Here is a 22,610-nt window from a genome sequence, read left to right as displayed (position 1 = left end):
GTATTTAAGTACTCTGGAGTCATTTCGTTGCAAGCGGGTTTTTTAAGTGCTCTGGAGTCATTTCGTTGCAAGCGCGTTTTTAAGTGCTCTGGAGTCATTTCGTTGCAAGCGGGTTTTTAAGTGCTCTGGAGTCATTTCGTTGCAAGCGGGTTTTTAAGTACTCTGAAGGCATTTCGTTGTAAATGGGTTTTTAAGTGCTCTGGAGTCATTTCGTTGCAAGCGGGTTTTTACGTGTTCTGGAGTCATTTCGTTGCATGCGGGTTTTTAAGTGCTCTGGAGTCATTTCGTTGCAAGCGGGTTTTTAAGTGCTCTGGAGTCATTTCGTTGCAAGCGGGTTTTTAAGTGTTCTGGAGTCATTTCGTTGCAAGCGAGTTTTTAAGTACTCTGGAGTCGTTTCGTTGCAAGCGAGTTTTTAAGTACTCTGGAGTCATTTCGTTGCAAGCGGGTTTTTAAGTGCTCTGGAGTCATTTCGTTGCAAGCGGGTTTTTAAGTGTTCTGGAGTCATTTCGTTGCAAGCGGGTTTTTAAGTACTCTGGAGTCATTTCGTTGCAACCGGGTTTTTAAGTACTCTGGAGTCATTTCGTTGCAAGCGGGTTTTTACGTGCTCTGGAGTCATTTCGTTGCAAGCGGGTTTTTAAGTGCTCTGGAGTCATTTCATTGCAAGGTGGTTTTTAAGTGCTCTGGAGTCATTTTGTTGCAAGCGGGTATTTAAGTACTCTGGAGTCATTTCGTTGCAAGCGGGTTTTTTAAGTGCTCTGGAGTCATTTCGTTGCAAGCGCGTTTTTAAGTGCTCTGGAGTCATTTCGTTGCAAGCGGGTTTTTAAGTGCTCTGGAGTCATTTCGTTGCAAGCGGGTTTTTAAGTACTCTGAAGGCATTTCGTTGTAAATGGGTTTTTAAGTGCTCTGGAGTCATTTCGTTGCAAGCGGGTTTTTACGTGTTCTGGAGTCATTTCGTTGCATGCGGGTTTTTAAGTGCTCTGGAGTCATTTCGTTGCAAGCGGGTTTTTAAGTGCTCTGGAGTCATTTCGTTGCAAGCGGGTTTTTAAGTGTTCTGGAGTCATTTCGTTGCAAGCGAGTTTTTAAGTACTCTGGAGTCGTTTCGTTGCAAGCGAGTTTTTAAGTACTCTGGAGTCATTTCGTTGCAAGCGGGTTTTTAAGTGCTCTGGAGTCATTTCGTTGCAAGCGGGTTTTTAAGTGTTCTGGAGTCATTTCGTTGCAAGCGGGTTTTTAAGTACTCTGGAGTCATTTCGTTGCAACCGGGTTTTTAAGTACTCTGGAGTCATTTCGTTGCAAGCGGGTTTTTACGTGCTCTGGAGTCATTTCGTTGCAAGCGGGTTTTTAAGTGCTCTGGAGTCATTTCATTGCAAGGTGGTTTTTAAGTGCTCTGGAGTCATTTTGTTGCAAGCGGGTTTTTAAGTGCTCTGGAGTCATTTCGTTGCAAGCAGGTTTTTAAGTGCTCTGGAGTCATTTCGTTGCAAGCGCTTTTTTTAGTGCTCTGGAGTCATTTCGTTGCAAGCGGGTTTTTAAGTGCTCTGGAGTCATTTCGTTGCAAGCGCTTTTTTTAGTGCTCTGGAGTCATTTCGTTGCAAGCGGGTTTTTAAGTGCTCTGGAGTCATTTCGTTGCAAGCGGGTTTTTAAGTGTTCTGGAGTCATTTCGTTGCAAGCGGGTTTTTAAGTACTCTGGAGTCATTTCGTTGCAAGCGGGTTTTTACGTGCTCTGGAGTCATTTCGTTGCAAGCGGGTTTTTAAGTGCTCTGGAGTCTTTTAATTGCAAGCGGGTTTTTTAAGTGTTCTGGAGTCATTTCGTTGCAAGCGGGTTTTTACGTGCGCTGTAGTCATTTCGTTGCAAGCGGGTTTTTACATACTTCTCAGACATTTCACTGGAAGGGGGTTTTTTAAGTGCTCTGTAGTCATTTCGTTGCAAATGGGTTTTTAAGTACTCTGGAGTCATTTCGTTGCAAGCGGGTTTTTAAGTGCTCTGGAGTCATTTCGTTGCAAGCGGGTTTTTAAGTGCTCTGGAGTCATTTCATTGCAAGGGGGTTTTTAAGTGCTCTGGAGTCATTTCGTTGCAAGCGGGTTTTTACGTGCTCTGGAGTCATTTCGTTGCAAGAGGGTTTTTAAGTGCTCTGGAGTCATTTCGTTGCAAGCTGGTTATTACGTGCTCTGGAGTCATTCCGTTGCAAGCGGGTTTTTACATACTTCTCAGACATTTCACTGGAAGCGGGTTTTTTAAGTGCTCTGGAGTCATTTCGTTGCAAGCGGGTTTTTAATTGCTCTGGAGTCATTTCGTTGCAAGCGGGTTTTTAAGTGTTCTGGAGTCATTTCGTTGCAAGCGAGTTTTTAAGTACTCTGGAGTCGTTTCGTTGCAAGCGAGTTTTTAAGTACTCTGGAGTCATTTCGTTGCAAGAGGGTTTTTAAGTGCTCTGGAGTCATTTCGTTGCAAGCGGGTTTTTAAGTGCTCTGGAGTCATTTCGTTGCAAGCGGGTTTTTAAGTGTTCTGGAGTCATTTCGTTGCAAGCGGGTTTTTAAGTACTCTGGAGTCATTTCGTTGCAACCGGGTATTTAAGTACTCTGGAGTCATTTTGTTGCAAGCGGGTTTTTTAAGTACTCTGGAGTCATTTCGTTGCAAGCGGGTTTTTAAGTGCTCTGGAGTCATTTCATTGCAAGCGGGTTTTTAAGTGCTCTGGAGTCATTTCGTTGCAAGCGGGGTTTTAAGTGCTCTGGAGTCATTTCGTTCCAAGCGGGTTTTTAAGTGCTCTGGAGTCTTTTCGTTGCAAGCGGGTTTTTAAGTGTTCTGGAGTCATTTCGTTGCAAGCGGGTTTTTAAGTACTCTGAAGGCATTTCGTTGTAAATGGGTTTTTAAGTGCTCTGGAGTCATTTCGTTGCAAGCGGGTTTTTACGTGTTCTGGAGTCATTTCGTTGCATGCGGGTTTTTAAGTGCTCTGGAGTCATTTCGTTGCAAGCGGGTTTTTAAGTGCTCTGGAGTCATTTCGTTGCAAGCGGGTTTTTAAGTACTCTGGAGTCATTTCGTTGCAAGCGGATTTTTACATGCTCTGGAGTCATTTCGTTACAAGCGGGTTTTTAAGTACTCTGGAGTCATTTCAATGCAAGCGGGTTTTTAAGTGCTCTGGAGTCATTTCGTTGCAAGCGGGTTTTTAAGTACTCTGAAGGCATTTCGTTGTAAGTGGGTTTTTAAGTGCTCTGGAGTCATTTCGTTGCAAGCGGGTTTTTACGTGTTCTGGAGTCATTTCGTTGCATGCGGGTTTTTAAGTGCTCTGGAGTCATTTCGTTGCAAGCGGGTTTTTAAGTGCTCTGGAGTCATTTCGTTGCAAGCGGGTTTTTAAGTACTCTGGAGTCATTTCGTTGCAAGCGGATTTTTACATGCTCTGGAGTCATTTCGTTGCAAGCGGGTTTTTAAGTACTCTGGAGTCATTTCGTTGCAAGCGGGTTTTTAAGTGCTCTGGAGTCATTTCGTTGCAAGCGGGTTTTTAAGTACTCTGAAGGCATTTCGTTGTAAGTGGGTTTTTAAGTGCTCTGGAGTCATTTCGTTGCAAGCGGGTTTTTCCGGGTTCTGGAGTCATTTCGTTGCAAGCGGGTTTTTCCATACTTCTCAGACATTTCACTGGAAGCGGTTTTTTTAAGTACTCTGGAGGCATTTCGTTGCAAGCGGGTTTTTAAGTACTCTGGAGACATTTCGTTGCAAGCGGGTTTTTACGTGCTCTGTAGTCATTTCGTTGCAAGCGGGTTTTTAAGTACTCTGGAGTCATTTCGTTGCAAGGGGGTTTTTAAGTACTCTGGAGTCATTTCATTGCAAGCGGGTTTTTAAGTGCTCTGGAGTCATTTCGTTCCAAGCGGGCTTTTAAGTGCTCTGGAATCTTTTCGTTGCAAGCGGGTTTTTAAGTGTTCTGGAGTCATTTCGTTGCAAGCGGGTTTTTACGTGCGCTGTAGTCATTTCGTTGCAAGCGGGTTTTTACATACTTCTCAGACATTTCACTGGAAGCGGGTTTTTTAAGTGCTCTGGAGTCATTTCGTTGCAAATGGGTTTTTAAGTACTCTGGAGTCATTTCGTTGCAAGCGGGTTTTTAAGTGCTCTGGAGTCATTTCGTTGCAAGCGGGTTTTTAAGTGCTCTGTAGTCATTTCATTGCAAGGTGGTTTTTAAGTGCTCTGGAGTCATTTTGTTGCAAGCGGGTTTTTAAGTGCTCTGAAGTCATTTCGTTGCAAGCGGGTTTTTAAGTGCTCTGGAGTCATTTCGTTGCAAGCGCTTTTTTTAGTGCTCTGGAGTCATTTCGTTGCAAGCGGGTTTTTAAGTGCTCTGGAGTCATTTCGTTGCAAGCGCTTTTTTTAGTGCTCTGGAGTCATTTCGTTGCAAGCGGGTTTTTAAGTGCTCTGGAGTCATTTCGTTGCAAGCGGGTTTTTAAGTGTTCTGGAGTCATTTCGTTGCAAGCGGGTTTTTACGTGCTCTGGAGTCATTTCGTTGCAAGCGGGTTTTTAAGTGCTCTGGAGTCATTTCATTGCAAGGTGGTTTTTAAGTGCTCTGGAGTCATTTTGTTGCAAGCGGGTTTTTAAGTGCTCTGGAGTCATTTCGTTGCAAGCAGGTTTTTAAGTGCTCTGGAGTCATTTCGTTGCAAGCGCTTTTTTTAGTGCTCTGGAGTCATTTCGTTGCAAGCGGGTTTTTAAGTGCTCTGGAGTCATTTCGTTGCAAGCGCTTTTTTTAGTGCTCTGGAGTCATTTCGTTGCAAGCGGGTTTTTAAGTGCTCTGGAGTCATTTCGTTGCAAGCGGGTTTTTAAGTGTTCTGGAGTCATTTCGTTGCAAGCGGGTTTTTAAGTACTCTGGAGTCATTTCGTTGCAAGCGGGTTTTTACGTGCTCTGGAGTCATTTCGTTGCAAGCGGGTTTTTAAGTGCTCTGGAGTCTTTTAATTGCAAGCGGGTTTTTTAAGTGTTCTGGAGTCATTTCGTTGCAAGCGGGTTTTTACGTGCGCTGTAGTCATTTCGTTGCAAGCGGGTTTTTACATACTTCTCAGACATTTCACTGGAAGGGGGTTTTTTAAGTGCTCTGTAGTCATTTCGTTGCAAATGGGTTTTTAAGTACTCTGGAGTCATTTCGTTGCAAGCGGGTTTTTAAGTGCTCTGGAGTCATTTCGTTGCAAGCGGGTTTTTAAGTGCTCTGGAGTCATTTCATTGCAAGGGGGTTTTTAAGTGCTCTGGAGTCATTTCGTTGCAAGCGGGTTTTTACGTGCTCTGGAGTCATTTCGTTGCAAGAGGGTTTTTAAGTGCTCTGGAGTCATTTCGTTGCAAGCTGGTTATTACGTGCTCTGGAGTCATTCCGTTGCAAGCGGGTTTTTACATACTTCTCAGACATTTCACTGGAAGCGGGTTTTTTAAGTGCTCTGGAGTCATTTCGTTGCAAGCGGGTTTTTAATTGCTCTGGAGTCATTTCGTTGCAAGCGGGTTTTTAAGTGTTCTGGAGTCATTTCGTTGCAAGCGAGTTTTTAAGTACTCTGGAGTCGTTTCGTTGCAAGCGAGTTTTTAAGTACTCTGGAGTCATTTCGTTGCAAGAGGGTTTTTAAGTGCTCTGGAGTCATTTCGTTGCAAGCGGGTTTTTAAGTGCTCTGGAGTCATTTCGTTGCAAGCGGGTTTTTAAGTGTTCTGGAGTCATTTCGTTGCAAGCGGGTTTTTAAGTACTCTGGAGTCATTTCGTTGCAACCGGGTATTTAAGTACTCTGGAGTCATTTTGTTGCAAGCGGGTTTTTTAAGTACTCTGGAGTCATTTCGTTGCAAGCGGGTTTTTAAGTGCTCTGGAGTCATTTCATTGCAAGCGGGTTTTTAAGTGCTCTGGAGTCATTTCGTTGCAAGCGGGGTTTTAAGTGCTCTGGAGTCATTTCGTTCCAAGCGGGTTTTTAAGTGCTCTGGAGTCTTTTCGTTGCAAGCGGGTTTTTAAGTGTTCTGGAGTCATTTCGTTGCAAGCGGGTTTTTAAGTACTCTGAAGGCATTTCGTTGTAAATGGGTTTTTAAGTGCTCTGGAGTCATTTCGTTGCAAGCGGGTTTTTACGTGTTCTGAAGTCATTTCGTTGCATGCGGGTTTTTAAGTGCTCTGGAGTCATTTCGTTGCAAGCGGGTTTTTAAGTGCTCTGGAGTCATTTCGTTGCAAGCGGGTTTTTAAGTACTCTGGAGTCATTTCGTTGCAAGCGGATTTTTACATGCTCTGGAGTCATTTCGTTACAAGCGGGTTTTTAAGTACTCTGGAGTCATTTCAATGCAAGCGGGTTTTTAAGTGCTCTGGAGTCATTTCGTTGCAAGCGGGTTTTTAAGTACTCTGAAGGCATTTCGTTGTAAGTGGGTTTTTAAGTGCTCTGGAGTCATTTCGTTGCAAGCGGGTTTTTACGTGTTCTGGAGTCATTTCGTTGCATGCGGGTTTTTAAGTGCTCTGGAGTCATTTCGTTGCAAGCGGGTTTTTAAGTGCTCTGGAGTCATTTCGTTGCAAGCGGGTTTTTAAGTACTCTGGAGTCATTTCGTTGCAAGCGGATTTTTACATGCTCTGGAGTCATTTCGTTGCAAGCGGGTTTTTAAGTACTCTGGAGTCATTTCGTTGCAAGCGGGTTTTTAAGTGCTCTGGAGTCATTTCGTTGCAAGCGGGTTTTTAAGTACTCTGAAGGCATTTCGTTGTAAGTGGGTTTTTAAGTGCTCTGGAGTCATTTCGTTGCAAGCGGGTTTTTCCGGGTTCTGGAGTCATTTCGTTGCAAGCGGGTTTTTCCATACTTCTCAGACATTTCACTGGAAGCGGTTTTTTTAAGTACTCTGGAGGCATTTCGTTGCAAGCGGGTTTTTAAGTACTCTGGAGACATTTCGTTGCAAGCGGGTTTTTACGTGCTCTGTAGTCATTTCGTTGCAAGCGGGTTTTTAAGTACTCTGGAGTCATTTCGTTGCAAGGGGGTTTTTAAGTACTCTGGAGTCATTTCATTGCAAGCGGGTTTTTAAGTGCTCTGGAGTCATTTCGTTCCAAGCGGGCTTTTAAGTGCTCTGGAATCTTTTCGTTGCAAGCGGGTTTTTAAGTGTTCTGGAGTCATTTCGTTGCAAGCGGGTTTTTACGTGCGCTGTAGTCATTTCGTTGCAAGCGGGTTTTTACATACTTCTCAGACATTTCACTGGAAGCGGGTTTTTTAAGTGCTCTGGAGTCATTTCGTTGCAAATGGGTTTTTAAGTACTCTGGAGTCATTTCGTTGCAAGCGGGTTTTTAAGTGCTCTGGAGTCATTTCGTTGCAAGCGGGTTTTTAAGTGCTCTGTAGTCATTTCATTGCAAGGTGGTTTTTAAGTGCTCTGGAGTCATTTTGTTGCAAGCGGGTTTTTAAGTGCTCTGAAGTCATTTCGTTGCAAGCGGGTTTTTAAGTGCTCTGGAGTCATTTCGTTGCAAGCGCTTTTTTTAGTGCTCTGGAGTCATTTCGTTGCAAGCGGGTTTTTAAGTGCTCTGGAGTCATTTCGTTGCAAGCGCTTTTTTTAGTGCTCTGGAGTCATTTCGTTGCAAGCGGGTTTTTAAGTGCTCTGGAGTCATTTCGTTGCAAGCGGGTTTTTAAGTGTTCTGGAGTCATTTCGTTGCAAGCGGGTTTTTACGTGCTCTGGAGTCATTTCGTTGCAAGCGGGTTTTTAAGTGCTCTGGAGTCATTTCATTGCAAGGTGGTTTTTAAGTGCTCTGGAGTCATTTTGTTGCAAGCGGGTTTTTAAGTGCTCTGGAGTCATTTCGTTGCAAGCAGGTTTTTAAGTGCTCTGGAGTCATTTCGTTGCAAGCGCTTTTTTTAGTGCTCTGGAGTCATTTCGTTGCAAGCGGGTTTTTAAGTGCTCTGGAGTCATTTCGTTGCAAGCGCTTTTTTTAGTGCTCTGGAGTCATTTCGTTGCAAGCGGGTTTTTAAGTGCTCTGGAGTCATTTCGTTGCAAGCGGGTTTTTAAGTGTTCTGGAGTCATTTCGTTGCAAGTGGGTTTTTAAGTACTCTGGAGTCATTTCGTTGCAAGCGGGTTTTTACGTGCTCTGGAGTCATTTCGTTGCAAGCGGGTTTTTAAGTGCTCTGGAGTCTTTTAATTGCAAGCGGGTTTTTTAAGTGTTCTGGAGTCATTTCGTTGCAAGCGGGTTTTTACGTGCGCTGTAGTCATTTCGTTGCAAGCGGGTTTTTACATACTTCTCAGACATTTCACTGGAAGGGGGTTTTTTAAGTGCTCTGGAGTCATTTCGTTGCAAATGGGTTTTTAAGTACTCTGGAGTCATTTCGTTGCAAGCGGGTTTTTAAGTGCTCTGGAGTCATTTCGTTGCAAGCGGGATTTTAAGTGCTCTGGAGTCATTTCATTGCAAGGGGGTTTTTAAGTGCTCTGGAGTCATTTCGTTGCAAGCGGGTTTTTACGTGCTCTGGAGTCATTTCGTTGCAAGAGGGTTTTTAAGTGCTCTGGAGTCATTTCGTTGCAAGCTGGTTATTACGTGCTCTGGAGTCATTCCGTTGCAAGCGGGTTTTTACATACTTCTCAGACATTTCACTGGAAGCGGGTTTTTTAAGTGCTCTGGAGTCATTTCGTTGCAAGCGGGTTTTTAATTGCTCTGGAGTCATTTCGTTGCAAGCGGGTTTTTAAGTGTTCTGGAGTCATTTCGTTGCAAGCGAGTTTTTAAGTACTCTGGAGTCGTTTCGTTGCAAGCGAGTTTTTAAGTACTCTGGAGTCATTTCGTTGCAAGAGGGTTTTTAAGTGCTCTGGAGTCATTTCGTTGCAAGCGGGTTTTTAAGTGCTCTGGAGTCATTTCGTTGCAAGCGGGTTTTTACGTGCTCTGGAGTCATTTCGTTGCAAGCGGGTTTTTAAGTGCTCTGGAGTCATTTCGTTGCAAGCGGGTTTTTAAGTGCTCTGGAGTCATTTCGTTGCAAGCGGGTTTTTAAGTGCTCTGGAGTCATTTCGTTGCAAACGGGTTTTTAAGTGCTCTGGAGTCATTTCGTTGCAAGCGGGTTTTTAAGTGTTCTGGAGTCATTTCGTTGCAAGGGGTTTTTAAGTGCTCTGGAGTCATTTCGTTGCAAGCGGGTTTTTAAGTGCTCTGGAGTCATTTCGTTGCAAGCGGGTTTTTAAGTGCTCTGTTGTCATTTCCTTGCAAGCGGGTTTTTAAGTGCTCTGGAGTCATTTCGTTGCAGGGGGGTTATTACGTGCTCTGGAGTCATTTCGTTGCAAGCGGGTTTTTACGTGCTCTGGAGTCATTTCGTTGCAAGCGGGTTTTTAAGTGCTCTGGAGTCATTTCGTTGCAAGCGGGTTTTTAAGTGCTCTGGAGTCATTTTGTTGCAAGCGGGTTTTTAAGTGCTCTGGAGTCATTTCGTTGCAAGCGGGTTTTTAAGTGCTCTGGAGTCATTTCGTTGCAAGCGGGTTTTTACATGCTCTGGAGTCATTTCGTTGCAAGCGGGTTTTTCCGTGTTCTGGAGTCATTTCGTTGCTAGCGGGTTTTTCCATACTTCTCAGACATTTCACTGGAAGCGGGTTTTTTAAGTACTCTGGAGTCATTTCGTTTTAAGCGGGTTTTTACGTGCTCTGGAGTCATTTCGTTGCAAGCGGGTTTTTAAGTACTCTGGAGTCATTTCGTTGCAAGCGGGTTTTTAAGTACTCTGGAGTCATTTCATTGCAAGCGGGTTTTTAAGTGCTCTGGAGTCATTTCGTTCCAAGCGGGTTTTTAAGTGCTCTGGAGTCTTTTCGTTGCAAGCGGGTTTTTAAGTGTTCTGGAGTCATTTCGTTGCAAGCGGGTTTTTGAGTACTCTGAAGGCATTTCGTTGTAAGTGGGTTTTTAAGTGCTCCTGAGTCATTTCGTTGCAAGCAGGTTTTTAAGTACTCTGGAGTCATTTCGTTGCAAGTGGGTTTTTACGTGCTCTGGAGTCATTTCATTGCAAGCGGGTTTTTAAGTGCTCTGGAGTCATTTCGTTCCAAGCGGGTTTTTAAGTGCTCTGGAGTCTTTTAATTGTAAGCGGGTTTTTAAGTGTTCTGGAGTCATTTCGTTGCAAGCGGGTTTTTAAGTACTCTGAAGGCATTTCGTTGTAAGTGGGTTTTTAAGTGCTCTGGAGTCATTTCGTTGCAAGTGGGTTTTTACGTGTTCTGGAGTCATTTCGTTGCAAGCGGGTTTTTCCATACTTCTCAGACATTTCACTGGAAGCGGGTTTTTTAAGTGCTCCGGAGGCATTTCGTTGCAAGCGGGTTTTTAAGTACTCTGGAGTCATTTCGTTGCAAGCGGGTTATTACGTGCTCTGGAGTCATTTCTTTGCAAGCGGGTTTTTACATACTTCTCTTACATTTAACTGGAAGCGGGTTTTTTAAATGTTCTGGAGTCATTTCGTTGCAAGCGGGTTTTTACGTGCGCTGTAGTCATTTCGTTGCAAGCGGGTTTTTACATACTTCTCAGACATTTCACTGGAAGGGGGTTTTTTAAGTGCTCTGGAGTCATTTCGTTGCAAATGGGTTTTTAAGTACTCTGGAGTCATTTCGTTGCAAGCAGGTTTTTAAGTGCTCTGGAGTCATTTCGTTGCAAGCGGGTTTTTAAGTGCTCTGGAGTCATTTCATTGCAAGGGGGTTTTTAAGTGCTCTGGAGTCATTTCGTTGCAAGCGGGTTTTTACGTGCTCTGGAGTCATTTCGTTGCAAGCGGGTTTTTAAGTGCTCTGGAGTCATTTCGTTGCAAGCGGGTTTTTAAGTGTTCTGGAGTCATTTCGTTGCAAGCGGGTTTTTAAGTACTCTGGAGTCATTTCGTTGCAAGCGGGTTTTTAAGTGCTCCTGAGTCATTTCGTTGCAAGCAGGTTTTTATGTACTCTGGAGTCATTTCGTTGCAAGTGGGTTTTTACGTGCTCTGGAGTCATTTCATTGCAAGCGGTTTTTTAAGTGCTCTGGAGTCATTTCGTTCCAAGCGGGTTTTTAAGTGCTCTGGAGTCTTTTAATTGTAAGCGGGTTTTTAAGTGTTCTGGAGTCATTTCGTTGCAAGCGGGTTTTTAAGTACTCTGAAGGCATTTCGTTGTAAGTGGGTTTTTAAGTGCTCTGGAGTCATTTCGTTGCAAGTGGGTTTTTACGTGTTCTGGAGTCATTTCGTTGCAAGCGGGTTTTTCCATACTTCTCAGACATTTCACTGGAAGCGGGTTTTTTAAGTGCTCCGGAGGCATTTCGTTGCAAGCGGGTTTTTAAGTACTCTGGAGTCATTTCGTTGCAAGCGGGTTATTACGTGCTCTGGAGTCATTTCTTTGCAAGCGGGTTTTTACATACTTCTCTTACATTTAACTGGAAGCGGGTTTTTTAAATGTTCTGGAGTCATTTCGTTGCAAGCGGGTTTTTACGTGCGCTGTAGTCATTTCGTTGCAAGCGGGTTTTTACATACTTCTCAGACATTTCACTGGAAGGGGGTTTTTTAAGTGCTCTGGAGTCATTTCGTTGCAAATGGGTTTTTAAGTACTCTGGAGTCATTTCGTTGCAAGCAGGTTTTTAAGTGCTCTGGAGTCATTTCGTTGCAAGCGGGTTTTTAAGTGCTCTGGAGTCATTTCATTGCAAGGGGGTTTTTAAGTGCTCTGGAGTCATTTCGTTGCAAGCGGGTTTTTACGTGCTCTGGAGTCATTTCGTTGCAAGCGGGTTTTTAAGTGCTCTGGAGTCATTTCGTTGCAAGCTGGTTATTACGTGCTCTGGAGTCATTCCGTTGCAAGCGGGTTTTTACATACTTCTCAGACATTTCACTGGAAGCGGGTTTTTTAAGTGCTCTGGAGTCATTTCGTTGCAAGCGGGTTTTTAAGTGCTCTGGAGTCATTTCGTTGCAAGCGGGTTTTTAAGTGTTCGGGAGTCATTTCGTTGCAAGCGAGTTTTTAAGTACTCTGGAGTCGTTTCGTTGCAAGCGAGTTTTTAAGTACTCTGGAGTCATTTCGTTGCAAGAGGGTTTTTAAGTGCTCTGGAGTCATTTCGTTGCAAGCGGGTTTTTAAGTGCTCTGGATTCATTTCGATTCAAGCGCTTTTTTAGTGCTCTGGAGTCATTTCGTTGCAAACGGGTTTTTAAGTGCTCTGGAGTCATTTCGTTGCAAGCGGGTTTTTAAGTGTTCTGGAGTCATTTCGTTGCAAGCGGGTTTTTAAGTGCTCTGGAGTCATTTCGTTGCAAGCGGGTTTTTACGTGCTCTGGAGTCATTTCGTTGCAAGCGGGTTTTTAAGTGGTCTGGAGTCATTTCGTTACAAGCGGGTTTTTAAGTGCTCTGGAGTCATTTTGTTGCAAGCGGGTTTTTAAGTGCTCTGGAGTCATTTCGTTGCAAGCGCTTTTTTTAGTGCTCTGGAGTCATTTCGTTGCAAGCGGGTTTTTAAGTGCTCTGGAGTCATTTCGTTGCAAGCGGGTTTTTAAGTGTTCTGGAGTCATTTCGTTGCAAGCGGGTTTTTACGTGCTCTGGAGTCATTTCGTTGCAAGCGGGTTTTTAAGTGCTCTGGAGTCATTTCATTGCAAGGTGGTTTTTAAGTGCTCTGGAGTCATTTCGTTGCAAGCGCTTTTTTTAGTGCTCTGGAGTCATTTCGTTGCAAGCGGGTTTTTAAGTGCTCTGGAGTCATTTCGTTGCAAGCGCTTTTTTTAGTGCTCTGGAGTCATTTCGTTGCAAGCGGGTTTTTAAGTGCTCTGGAGTCATTTCGTTGCAAGCGGGTTTTTAAGTGTTCTGGAGTCATTTCGTTGCAAGCGGGTTTTTAAGTACTCTGGAGTCATTTCGTTGCAAGCGGGTTTTTACGTGCTCTGGAGTCATTTCGTTGCAAGCGGGTTTTTAAGTGCTCTGGAGTCTTTTAATTGCAAGCGGGTTTTTTAAGTGTTCTGGAGTCATTTCGTTGCAAGCGGGTTTTTACGTGCGCTGTAGTCATTTCGTTGCAAGCGGGTTTTTACATACTTCTCAGACATTTCACTGGAAGGGGGTTTTTTAAGTGCTCTGGAGTCATTTCGTTGCAAATGGGTTTTTAAGTACTCTGGAGTCATTTCGTTGCAAGCGGGTTTTTAAGTGCTCTGGAGTCATTTCGTTGCAAGCGGGTTTTTAAGTGCTCTGGAGTCATTTCATTGCAAGGGGGTTTTTAAGTGCTCTGGAGTCATTTCGTTGCAAGCGGGTTTTTACGTGCTCTGGAGTCATTTCGTTGCAAGAGGGTTTTTAAGTGCTCTGGAGTCATTTCGTTGCAAGCTGGTTATTACGTGCTCTGGAGTCATTCCGTTGCAAGCGGGTTTTTACATACTTCTCAGACATTTCACTGGAAGCGGGTTTTTTAAGTGCTCTGGAGTCATTTCGTTGCAAGCGGGTTTTTAATTGCTCTGGAGTCATTTCGTTGCAAGCGGGTTTTTAAGTGTTCTGGAGTCATTTCGTTGCAAGCGAGTTTTTAAGTACTCTGGAGTCGTTTCGTTGCAAGCGAGTTTTTAAGTACTCTGGAGTCATTTCGTTGCAAGAGGGTTTTTAAGTGCTCTGGAGTCATTTCGTTGCAAGCGGGTTTTTAAGTGCTCTGGAGTCATTTCGTTGCAAGCGGGTTTTTACGTGCTCTGGAGTCATTTCGTTGCAAGCGGGTTTTTAAGTGCTCTGGAGTCATTTCGTTGCAAGCGGGTTTTTAAGTGCTCTGGAGTCATTTCGTTGCAAGCGGGTTTTTAAGTGCTCTGGAGTCATTTCGTTGCAAACGGGTTTTTAAGTGCTCTGGAGTCATTTCGTTGCAAGCGGGTTTTTAAGTGTTCTGGAGTCATTTCGTTGCAAGCGGTTTTTAAGTGCTCTGGAGTCATTTCGTTGCAAGCGGGTTTTTAAGTGCTCTGGAGTCATTTCGTTGCAAGCGGGTTTTTAAGTGCTCTGTTGTCATTTCCTTGCAAGCGGGTTTTTAAGTGCTCTGGAGTCATTTCGTTGCAGGGGGGTTATTACGTGCTCTGGAGTCATTTCGTTGCAAGCGGGTTTTTACGTGCTCTGGAGTCATTTCGTTGCAAGCGGGTTTTTAAGTGCTCTGGAGTCATTTCGTTGCAAGCGGGTTTTTAAGTGCTCTGGAGTCATTTTGTTGCAAGCGGGTTTTTAAGTGCTCTGGAGTCATTTCGTTGCAAGCGGGTTTTTAAGTGCTCTGGAGTCATTTCGTTGCAAGCGGGTTTTTACATGCTCTGGAGTCATTTCGTTGCAAGCGGGTTTTTCCGTGTTCTGGAGTCATTTCGTTGCTAGCGGGTTTTTCCATACTTCTCAGACATTTCACTGGAAGCGGGTTTTTTAAGTACTCTGGAGTCATTTCGTTTTAAGCGGGTTTTTACGTGCTCTGGAGTCATTTCGTTGCAAGCGGGTTTTTAAGTACTCTGGAGTCATTTCGTTGCAAGCGGGTTTTTAAGTACTCTGGAGTCATTTCATTGCAAGCGGGTTTTTAAGTGCTCTGGAGTCATTTCGTTCCAAGCGGGTTTTTAAGTGCTCTGGAGTCTTTTCGTTGCAAGCGGGTTTTTAAGTGTTCTGGAGTCATTTCGTTGCAAGCGGGTTTTTGAGTACTCTGAAGGCATTTCGTTGTAAGTGGGTTTTTAAGTGTTCTGGAGTCATTTCGTTGCAAGCGGGTTTTTACGTGTTCTGGAGTCATTTCATTGCAAGCGGGTTTTTCCATACTTCTCAGACATTTCACTGGAAGCGGGTTTTTTAAGTGCTCTGGAGGCATTTCGTTGCAAGCGGGTTTTTAAGTGCTCCTGAGTCATTTCGTTGCAAGCAGGTTTTTAAGTACTCTGGAGTCATTTCGTTGCAAGTGGGTTTTTACGTGCTCTGGAGTCATTTCATTGCAAGCGGGTTTTTAAGTGCTCTGGAGTCATTTCGTTCCAAGCGGGTTTTTAAGTGCTCTGGAGTCTTTTAATTGTAAGCGGGTTTTTAAGTGTTCTGGAGTCATTTCGTTGCAAGCGGGTTTTTAAGTACTCTGAAGGCATTTCGTTGTAAGTGGGTTTTTAAGTGCTCTGGAGTCATTTCGTTGCAAGTGGGTTTTTACGTGTTCTGGAGTCATTTCGTTGCAAGCGGGTTTTTCCATACTTCTCAGACATTTCACTGGAAGCGGGTTTTTTAAGTGCTCCGGAGGCATTTCGTTGCAAGCGGGTTTTTAAGTACTCTGGAGTCATTTCGTTGCAAGCGGGTTATTACGTGCTCTGGAGTCATTTCTTTGCAAGCGGGTTTTTACATACTTCTCTTACATTTAACTGGAAGCGGGTTTTTTAAATGTTCTGGAGTCATTTCGTTGCAAGCGGGTTTTTACGTGCGCTGTAGTCATTTCGTTGCAAGCGGGTTTTTACATACTTCTCAGACATTTCACTGGAAGGGGGTTTTTTAAGTGCTCTGGAGTCATTTCGTTGCAAATGGGTTTTTAAGTACTCTGGAGTCATTTCGTTGCAAGCAGGTTTTTAAGTGCTCTGGAGTCATTTCGTTGCAAGCGGGTTTTTAAGTGCTCTGGAGTCATTTCATTGCAAGGGGGTTTTTAAGTGCTCTGGAGTCATTTCGTTGCAAGCGGGTTTTTACGTGCTCTGGAGTCATTTCGTTGCAAGCGGGTTTTTAAGTGCTCTGGAGTCATTTCGTTGCAAGCGGGTTTTTAAGTGTTCTGGAGTCATTTCGTTGCAAGCGGGTTTTTAAGTACTCTGGAGTCATTTCGTTGCAAGCGGGTTTTTAAGTGCTCCTGAGTCATTTCGTTGCAAGCAGGTTTTTAAGTACTCTGGAGTCATTTCGTTGCAAGTGGGTTTTTACGTGCTCTGGAGTCATTTCATTGCAAGCGGGTTTTTAAGTGCTCTGGAGTCATTTCGTTCCAAGCGGGTTTTTAAGTGCTCTGGAGTCTTTTAATTGTAAGCGGGTTTTTAAGTGTTCTGGAGTCATTTCGTTGCAAGCGGGTTTTTAAGTATTCTGAAGGCATTTCGTTGTAAGTGGGTTTTTAAGTGCTCTGGAGTCATTTCGTTGCAAGTGGGTTTTTACGTGTTCTGGAGTCATTTCGTTGCAAGCGGGTTTTTCCATACTTCTCAGACATTTCACTGGAAGCGGGTTTTTTAAGTGCTCCGGAGGCATTTCGTTGCAAGCGGGTTTTTAAGTACTCTGGAGTCATTTCGTTGCAAGCGGGTTATTACGTGCTCTGGAGTCATTTCTTTGCAAGCGGGTTTTTACATACTTCTCTTACATTTAACTGGAAGCGGGTTTTTTAAATGTTCTGGAGTCATTTCGTTGCAAGCGGGTTTTTACGTGCGCTGTAGTCATTTCGTTGCAAGCGGGTTTTTACATACTTCTCAGACATTTCACTGGAAGGGGGTTTTTTAAGTGCTCTGGAGTCATTTCGTTGCAAATGGGTTTTTAAGTACTCTGGAGTCATTTCGTTGCAAGCAGGTTTTTAAGTGCTCTGGAGTCATTTCGTTGCAAGCGGGTTTTTAAGTGCTCTGGAGTCATTTCATTGCAAGGGGGTTTTTAAGTGCTCTGGAGTCATTTCGTTGCAAGCGGGTTTTTACGTGCTCTGGAGTCATTTCGTTGCAAGCGGGTTTTTAAGTGCTCTGGAGTCATTTCGTTGCAAGCTGGTTATTACGTGCTCTGGAGTCATTCCGTTGCAAGCGGGTTTTTACATACTTCTCAGACATTTCACTGGAAGCGGGTTTTTTAAGTGCTCTGGAGTCATTTCGTTGCAAGCGGGTTTTTAAGTGCTCTGGAGTCATTTCGTTGCAAGCGGGTTTTTAAGTGTTCGGGAGTCATTTCGTTGCAAGCGAGTTTTTAAGTACTCTGGAGTCGTTTCGTTGCAAGCGAGTTTTTAAGTACTCTGGAGTCATTTCGTTGCAAGAGGGTTTTTAAGTGCTCTGGAGTCATTTCGTTGCAAGCGGGTTTTTAAGTGCTCTGGATTCATTTCGATTCAAGCGCTTTTTTAGTGCTCTGGAGTCATTTCGTTGCAAACGGGTTTTTAAGTGCTCTGGAGTCATTTCGTTGCAAGCGGGTTTTTAAGTGTTCTGGAGTCATTTCGTTGCAAGCGGGTTTTTAAGTGCTCTGGAGTCATTTCGTTGCAAGCGGGTTTTTACGTGCTCTGGAGTCATTTCGTTGCAAGCGGGTTTTTAAGTGGTCTGGAGTCATTTCGTTACAAGCGGGTTTTTAAGTGGTCTGGAGTCATTTTGTTGCAAGCGGGTTTTTAAGTGCTCTGGAGTCATTTCGTTGCAAGCGGGTTTTTAAGTGCTCTGGAGTCATTTTGTTGCAAGCGGGTTTTTAAGTGCTCTGGAGTCATTTCGTTGCAAGCGGGTTTTTAAGTGCTCTGGAGTCATTTCGTTGCAAGCGGGTTTTTACGTGCTCTGGAGTCATTTCGTTGCAAGCGGGTTTTTAAGTGCTCTGGAGTCATTTCGTTGCAAGCGGGTTTTTAAGTGCTCTGGAGTCATTTTGTTGCAAGCGGGTTTTTAAGTGCTCTGGAATCATTTCGTTGCAAGCGGGTTTTTAAGTGTTCTGGAGTCATTTCGTTGCAAGCGGGTATTTAAGTACTCTGGAGTCATTTCGTTGCAAGCGGGTTTTTAAGTGCTCTGGAGTCATTTCCTTGCAAGCGGGTTTTTAAGAGCTCTGGAGTCATTTCGTTGCAGGGGGGTTATTACGTGCTCTGGAGTCATTTCGTTGCAAGCGGGTTTTTAAGTGCTCTGGAGTCATTTCTTTGCAAGCGGGTTTTTAAGTGCTCTGGAGTCTTTTCGTTGCAAGCGGGTTTTTAAGTGTTCTGGAGTCATTTCGTTGCAAGCGGGTTTTGAAGTACTCTGGAGTCATTTCGTTGCAAGCGGGTTTTTACGTGCTCTGGAGTCATTTCGTTGCAAGCGGGTTTTTACATACTTCTCTGACATTTAACTGGAAGCGAGTTTTTTAAGTGCTCTGGAGTCATTTCGTTGCAAGCGGGGTTTATGTGCTCTGGAGTCATTTCGTTGCAACCGGGTTTTTAAGTACTCTGGAGTCATTTCGTTGCAAGCGGGTTTTGAAGTAATCTGGAGTCATTTCGTTGCAAGCGGGTTTTTACGTGCTCTGGAGTCATTTCGTTGCAAGCGGGTTTTTACATACTTCTCTGACATTTAACTGGAAGCGAGTTTATTAAGTGCTCTGGAGTCATTTCGTTGCAAGCGGGTTTTTACGTGTTCTGGAGTCATTTCGTTGCAAGCGGGTTTTTACATACTTCTCAGAAATTTCACCGGAAGCGGGTTTTTTAAGTGCTCTGGAGGCATTTCGTTGCAAGCGGGTTTTTAAGTGCTCTGGAGTCATTTCGTTGCAAGCGGGTTTTTAAGTACTCTGGAGTCATTTCGTTGCATGCGGATTTTTACGTGCTCTGGAGTCATTTCGTTGCAAGCGGGTTTTTAAGTACTCTGGAGTCATTTCGTTGCAAGCGGGTTTTTAAGTGCTCTGGAGTCATTTCGTTGCAAGCGGGTTATTAAGTACTCTGAAGGCATTTCGTTGTAAGTGGGTTTTTAAGTGCTCTGGAGTCATTTCGTTGCAAGCGGGTTTTTCCGGGTTCTGGAGTCATTTCGTTGCAAGCGGGTTTTTCCATACTTCTCAGACATTTCACTGGAAGCGGGTTTTTTAAGTACTCTGGAGGCATTTCGTTCTAAGCGGGTTTTTAAGTACTCTGGAGTCATTTCGTTGCAAGCGGGTTTTTACATGCTCTGGAGTCATTTCGTTGCAAGCGGGTTTTTAAGTACTCTGGAGTCATTTCGTTGCAAGCGGGTTTTTAAGTACTCTGGAGTCATTTCATTGCAAGCGGGTTTTTAAGTGCTCTGGAGTCATTTCGTTGCAAGTGGGTTTTTACGTGTTCTGGAGTCATTTCGTTGCAAGCGGGTTTTTCCATACTTCTCAGACATTTCACTGGAAGCGGGTTTTTTAAGTGCTCCGGAGGCATTTCGTTGCAAGCGGGTTTTTAAGTACTCTGGAGTCATTTCGTTGCAAGCGGGTTATTACGTGCTCTGGAGTCATTTCTTTGCAAGCGGGTTTTTACATACTTCTCTTACATTTAACTGGAAGCGGGTTTTTTAAATGTTCTGGAGTCATTTCGTTGCAAGCGGGTTTTTACGTGCGCTGTAGTCATTTCGTTGCAAGCGGGTTTTTACATACTTCTCAGACATTTCACTGGAAGGGGGTTTTTTAAGTGCTCTGGAGTCATTTCGTTGCAAATGGGTTTTTAAGTACTCTGGAGTCATTTCGTTGCAAGCAGGTTTTTAAGTGCTCTGGAGTCATTTCGTTGCAAGCGGGTTTTTAAGTGCTCTGGAGTCATTTCATTGCAAGGGGGTTTTTAAGTGCTCTGGAGTCATTTCGTTGCAAGCGGGTTTTTACGTGCTCTGGAGTCATTTCGTTGCAAGCGGGTTTTTAAGTGCTCTGGAGTCATTTCGTTGCAAGCTGGTTATTACGTGCTCTGGAGTCATTCCGTTGCAAGCGGGTTTTTACATACTTCTCAGACATTTCACTGGAAGCGGGTTTTTTAAGTGCTCTGGAGTCATTTCGTTGCAAGCGGGTTTTTAAGTGCTCTGGAGTCATTTCGTTGCAAGCGGGTTTTTAAGTGTTCGGGAGTCATTTCGTTGCAAGCGAGTTTTTAAGTACTCTGGAGTCGTTTCGTTGCAAGCGAGTTTTTAAGTACTCTGGAGTCATTTCGTTGCAAGAGGGTTTTTAAGTGCTCTGGAGTCATTTCGTTGCAAGCGGGTTTTTAAGTGCTCTGGATTCATTTCGATTCAAGCGCTTTTTTAGTGCTCTGGAGTCATTTCGTTGCAAACGGGTTTTTAAGTGCTCTGGAGTCATTTCGTTGCAAGCGGGTTTTTAAGTGTTCTGGAGTCATTTCGTTGCAAGCGGGTTTTTAAGTGCTCTGGAGTCATTTCGTTGCAAGCGGGTTTTTACGTGCTCTGGAGTCATTTCGTTGCAAGCGGGTTTTTAAGTGGTCTGGAGTCATTTCGTTACAAGCGGGTTTTTAAGTGCTCTGGAGTCATTTTGTTGCAAGCGGGTTTTTAAGTGCTCTGGAGTCATTTCGTTGCAAGCGGGTTTTTAAGTGCTCTGGAGTCATTTTGTTGCAAGCGGGTTTTTAAGTGCTCTGGAGTCATTTCGTTGCAAGCGGGTTTTTAAGTGCTCTGGAGTCATTTCGTTGCAAGCGGGTTTTTACGTGCTCTGGAGTCATTTCGTTGCAAGCGGGTTTTTAAGTGCTCTGGAGTCATTTCGTTGCAAGCGGGTTTTTAAGTGCTCTGGAGTCATTTTGTTGCAAGCGGGTTTTTAAGTGCTCTGGAATCATTTCGTTGCAAGCGGGTTTTTAAGTGTTCTGGAGTCATTTCGTTGCAAGCGGGTATTTAAGTACTCTGGAGTCATTTCGTTGCAAGCGGGTTTTTAAGTGCTCTGGAGTCATTTCCTTGCAAGCGGGTTTTTAAGAGCTCTGGAGTCATTTCGTTGCAGGGGGGTTATTACGTGCTCTGGAGTCATTTCGTTGCAAGCGGGTTTTTAAGTGCTCTGGAGTCATTTCTTTGCAAGCGGGTTTTTAAGTGCTCTGGAGTCTTTTCGTTGCAAGCGGGTTTTTAAGTGTTCTGGAGTCATTTCGTTGCAAGCGGGTTTTGAAGTACTCTGGAGTCATTTCGTTGCAAGCGGGTTTTTACGTGCTCTGGAGTCATTTCGTTGCAAGCGGGTTTTTACATACTTCTCTGACATTTAACTGGAAGCGAGTTTTTTAAGTGCTCTGGAGTCATTTCGTTGCAAGCGGGGTTTATGTGCTCTGGAGTCATTTCGTTGCAACCGGGTTTTTAAGTACTCTGGAGTCATTTCGTTGCAAGCGGGTTTTGAAGTAATCTGGAGTCATTTCGTTGCAAGCGGGTTTTTACGTGCTCTGGAGTCATTTCGTTGCAAGCGGGTTTTTACATACTTCTCTGACATTTAACTGGAAGCGAGTTTATTAAGTGCTCTGGAGTCATTTCGTTGCAAGCGGGTTTTTACGTGTTCTGGAGTCATTTCGTTGCAAGCGGGTTTTTACATACTTCTCAGAAATTTCACCGGAAGCGGGTTTTTTAAGTGCTCTGGAGGCATTTCGTTGCAAGCGGGTTTTTAAGTGCTCTGGAGTCATTTCGTTGCAAGCGGGTTTTTAAGTACTCTGGAGTCATTTCGTTGCATGCGGATTTTTACGTGCTCTGGAGTCATTTCGTTGCAAGCGGGTTTTTAAGTACTCTGGAGTCATTTCGTTGCAAGCGGGTTTTTAAGTGCTCTGGAGTCATTTCGTTGCAAGCGGGTTATTAAGTACTCTGAAGGCATTTCGTTGTAAGTGGGTTTTTAAGTGCTCTGGAGTCATTTCGTTGCAAGCGGGTTTTTCCGGGTTCTGGAGTCATTTCGTTGCAAGCGGGTTTTTCCATACTTCTCAGACATTTCACTGGAAGCGGGTTTTTTAAGTACTCTGGAGGCATTTCGTTCTAAGCGGGTTTTTAAGTACTCTGGAGTCATTTCGTTGCAAGCGGGTTTTTACATGCTCTGGAGTCATTTCGTTGCAAGCGGGTTTTTAAGTACTCTGGAGTCATTTCGTTGCAAGCGGGTTTTTAAGTACTCTGGAGTCATTTCATTGCAAGCGGGTTTTTAAGTGCTCTGGAGTCATTTCGTTCCAAGCGGGTTTTTAAGTGCTCTGGAGTCTTTTCGTTGCAAGCGGGTTTTTAAGTGTTCTGGAGTCATTTCGTTGCAAGCGGGTTTTTAAGTACTCTGAAGGCATTTCGTTGTAAGTGGGTTTTTAAGTGTTCTGGAGTCATTTCGTTGCAAGCGGGTTTTTACGTGTTCTGGAGTCATTTCGTTGCAAGCGGGTTTTTCCATACTTCTCAGACATTTAACTGGAAGCGGGTTTTTTAAGTGCTCTGGAGTCATTTCGTTGCAAGCGGGTTTTTAATTGCTCTGGAGTCATTTCGTTGCAAGCGGGTTTTTAAGTGTTCTGGAGTCATTTCGTTGCAAGCGAGTTTTTAAGTACTCTGGAGTCGTTTCGTTGCAAGCGAGTTTTTAAGTACTCTGGAGTCATTTCGTTGCAAGAGGGTTTTTAAGTGCTCTGGAGTCATTTCGTTGCAAGCGGGTTTTTAAGTACTCTGGAGTCATTTCGTTGCAAGCGGGTTTTTACGTGCTCTGGAGTCATTTCGTTGCAAGCGGGTTTTTAAGTGCTCTGGAGTCATTTCGTTGCAAGCGGGTTTTTAAGTGCTCTGGAGTCATTTCGTTGCAAACGGGTTTTTAAGTGCTCTGGAGTCATTTCGTTGCAAGCGGGTTTTTAAGTGTTCTGGAGTCATTTCGTTGCAAGGGGTTTTTAAGTGCTCTGGAGTCATTTCGTTGCAAGCGGGTTTTTAAGTGCTCTGGAGTCATTTCGTTGCAAGCGGGTTTTTAAGTGCTCTGTTGTCATTTCCTTGCAAGCGGGTTTTTAAGTGCTCTGGAGTCATTTCGTTGCAGGGGGGTTATTACGTGCTCTGGAGTCATTTCGTTGCAAGCGGGTTTTTACGTGCTCTGGAGTCATTTCGTTGCAAGCGGGTTTTTAAGTGCTCTGGAGTCATTTCGTTGCAAGCGGGTTTTTAAGTGCTCTGGAGTCATTTTGTTGCAAGCGGGTTTTTAAGTGCTCTGGAGTCATTTCGTTGCAAGCGGGTTTTTAAGTGCTCTGGAGTCATTTCGTTGCAAGCGGGTTTTTACATGCTCTGGAGTCATTTCGTTGCAAGC

This window comes from Meriones unguiculatus, chromosome 20, assembly GCF_030254825.1.
Source record: "Meriones unguiculatus strain TT.TT164.6M chromosome 20, Bangor_MerUng_6.1, whole genome shotgun sequence".
NCBI classification, from domain to species: Eukaryota; Metazoa; Chordata; class Mammalia; order Rodentia; family Muridae; genus Meriones; species Meriones unguiculatus.
This window is presented reverse-complemented; position numbering follows the sequence as displayed.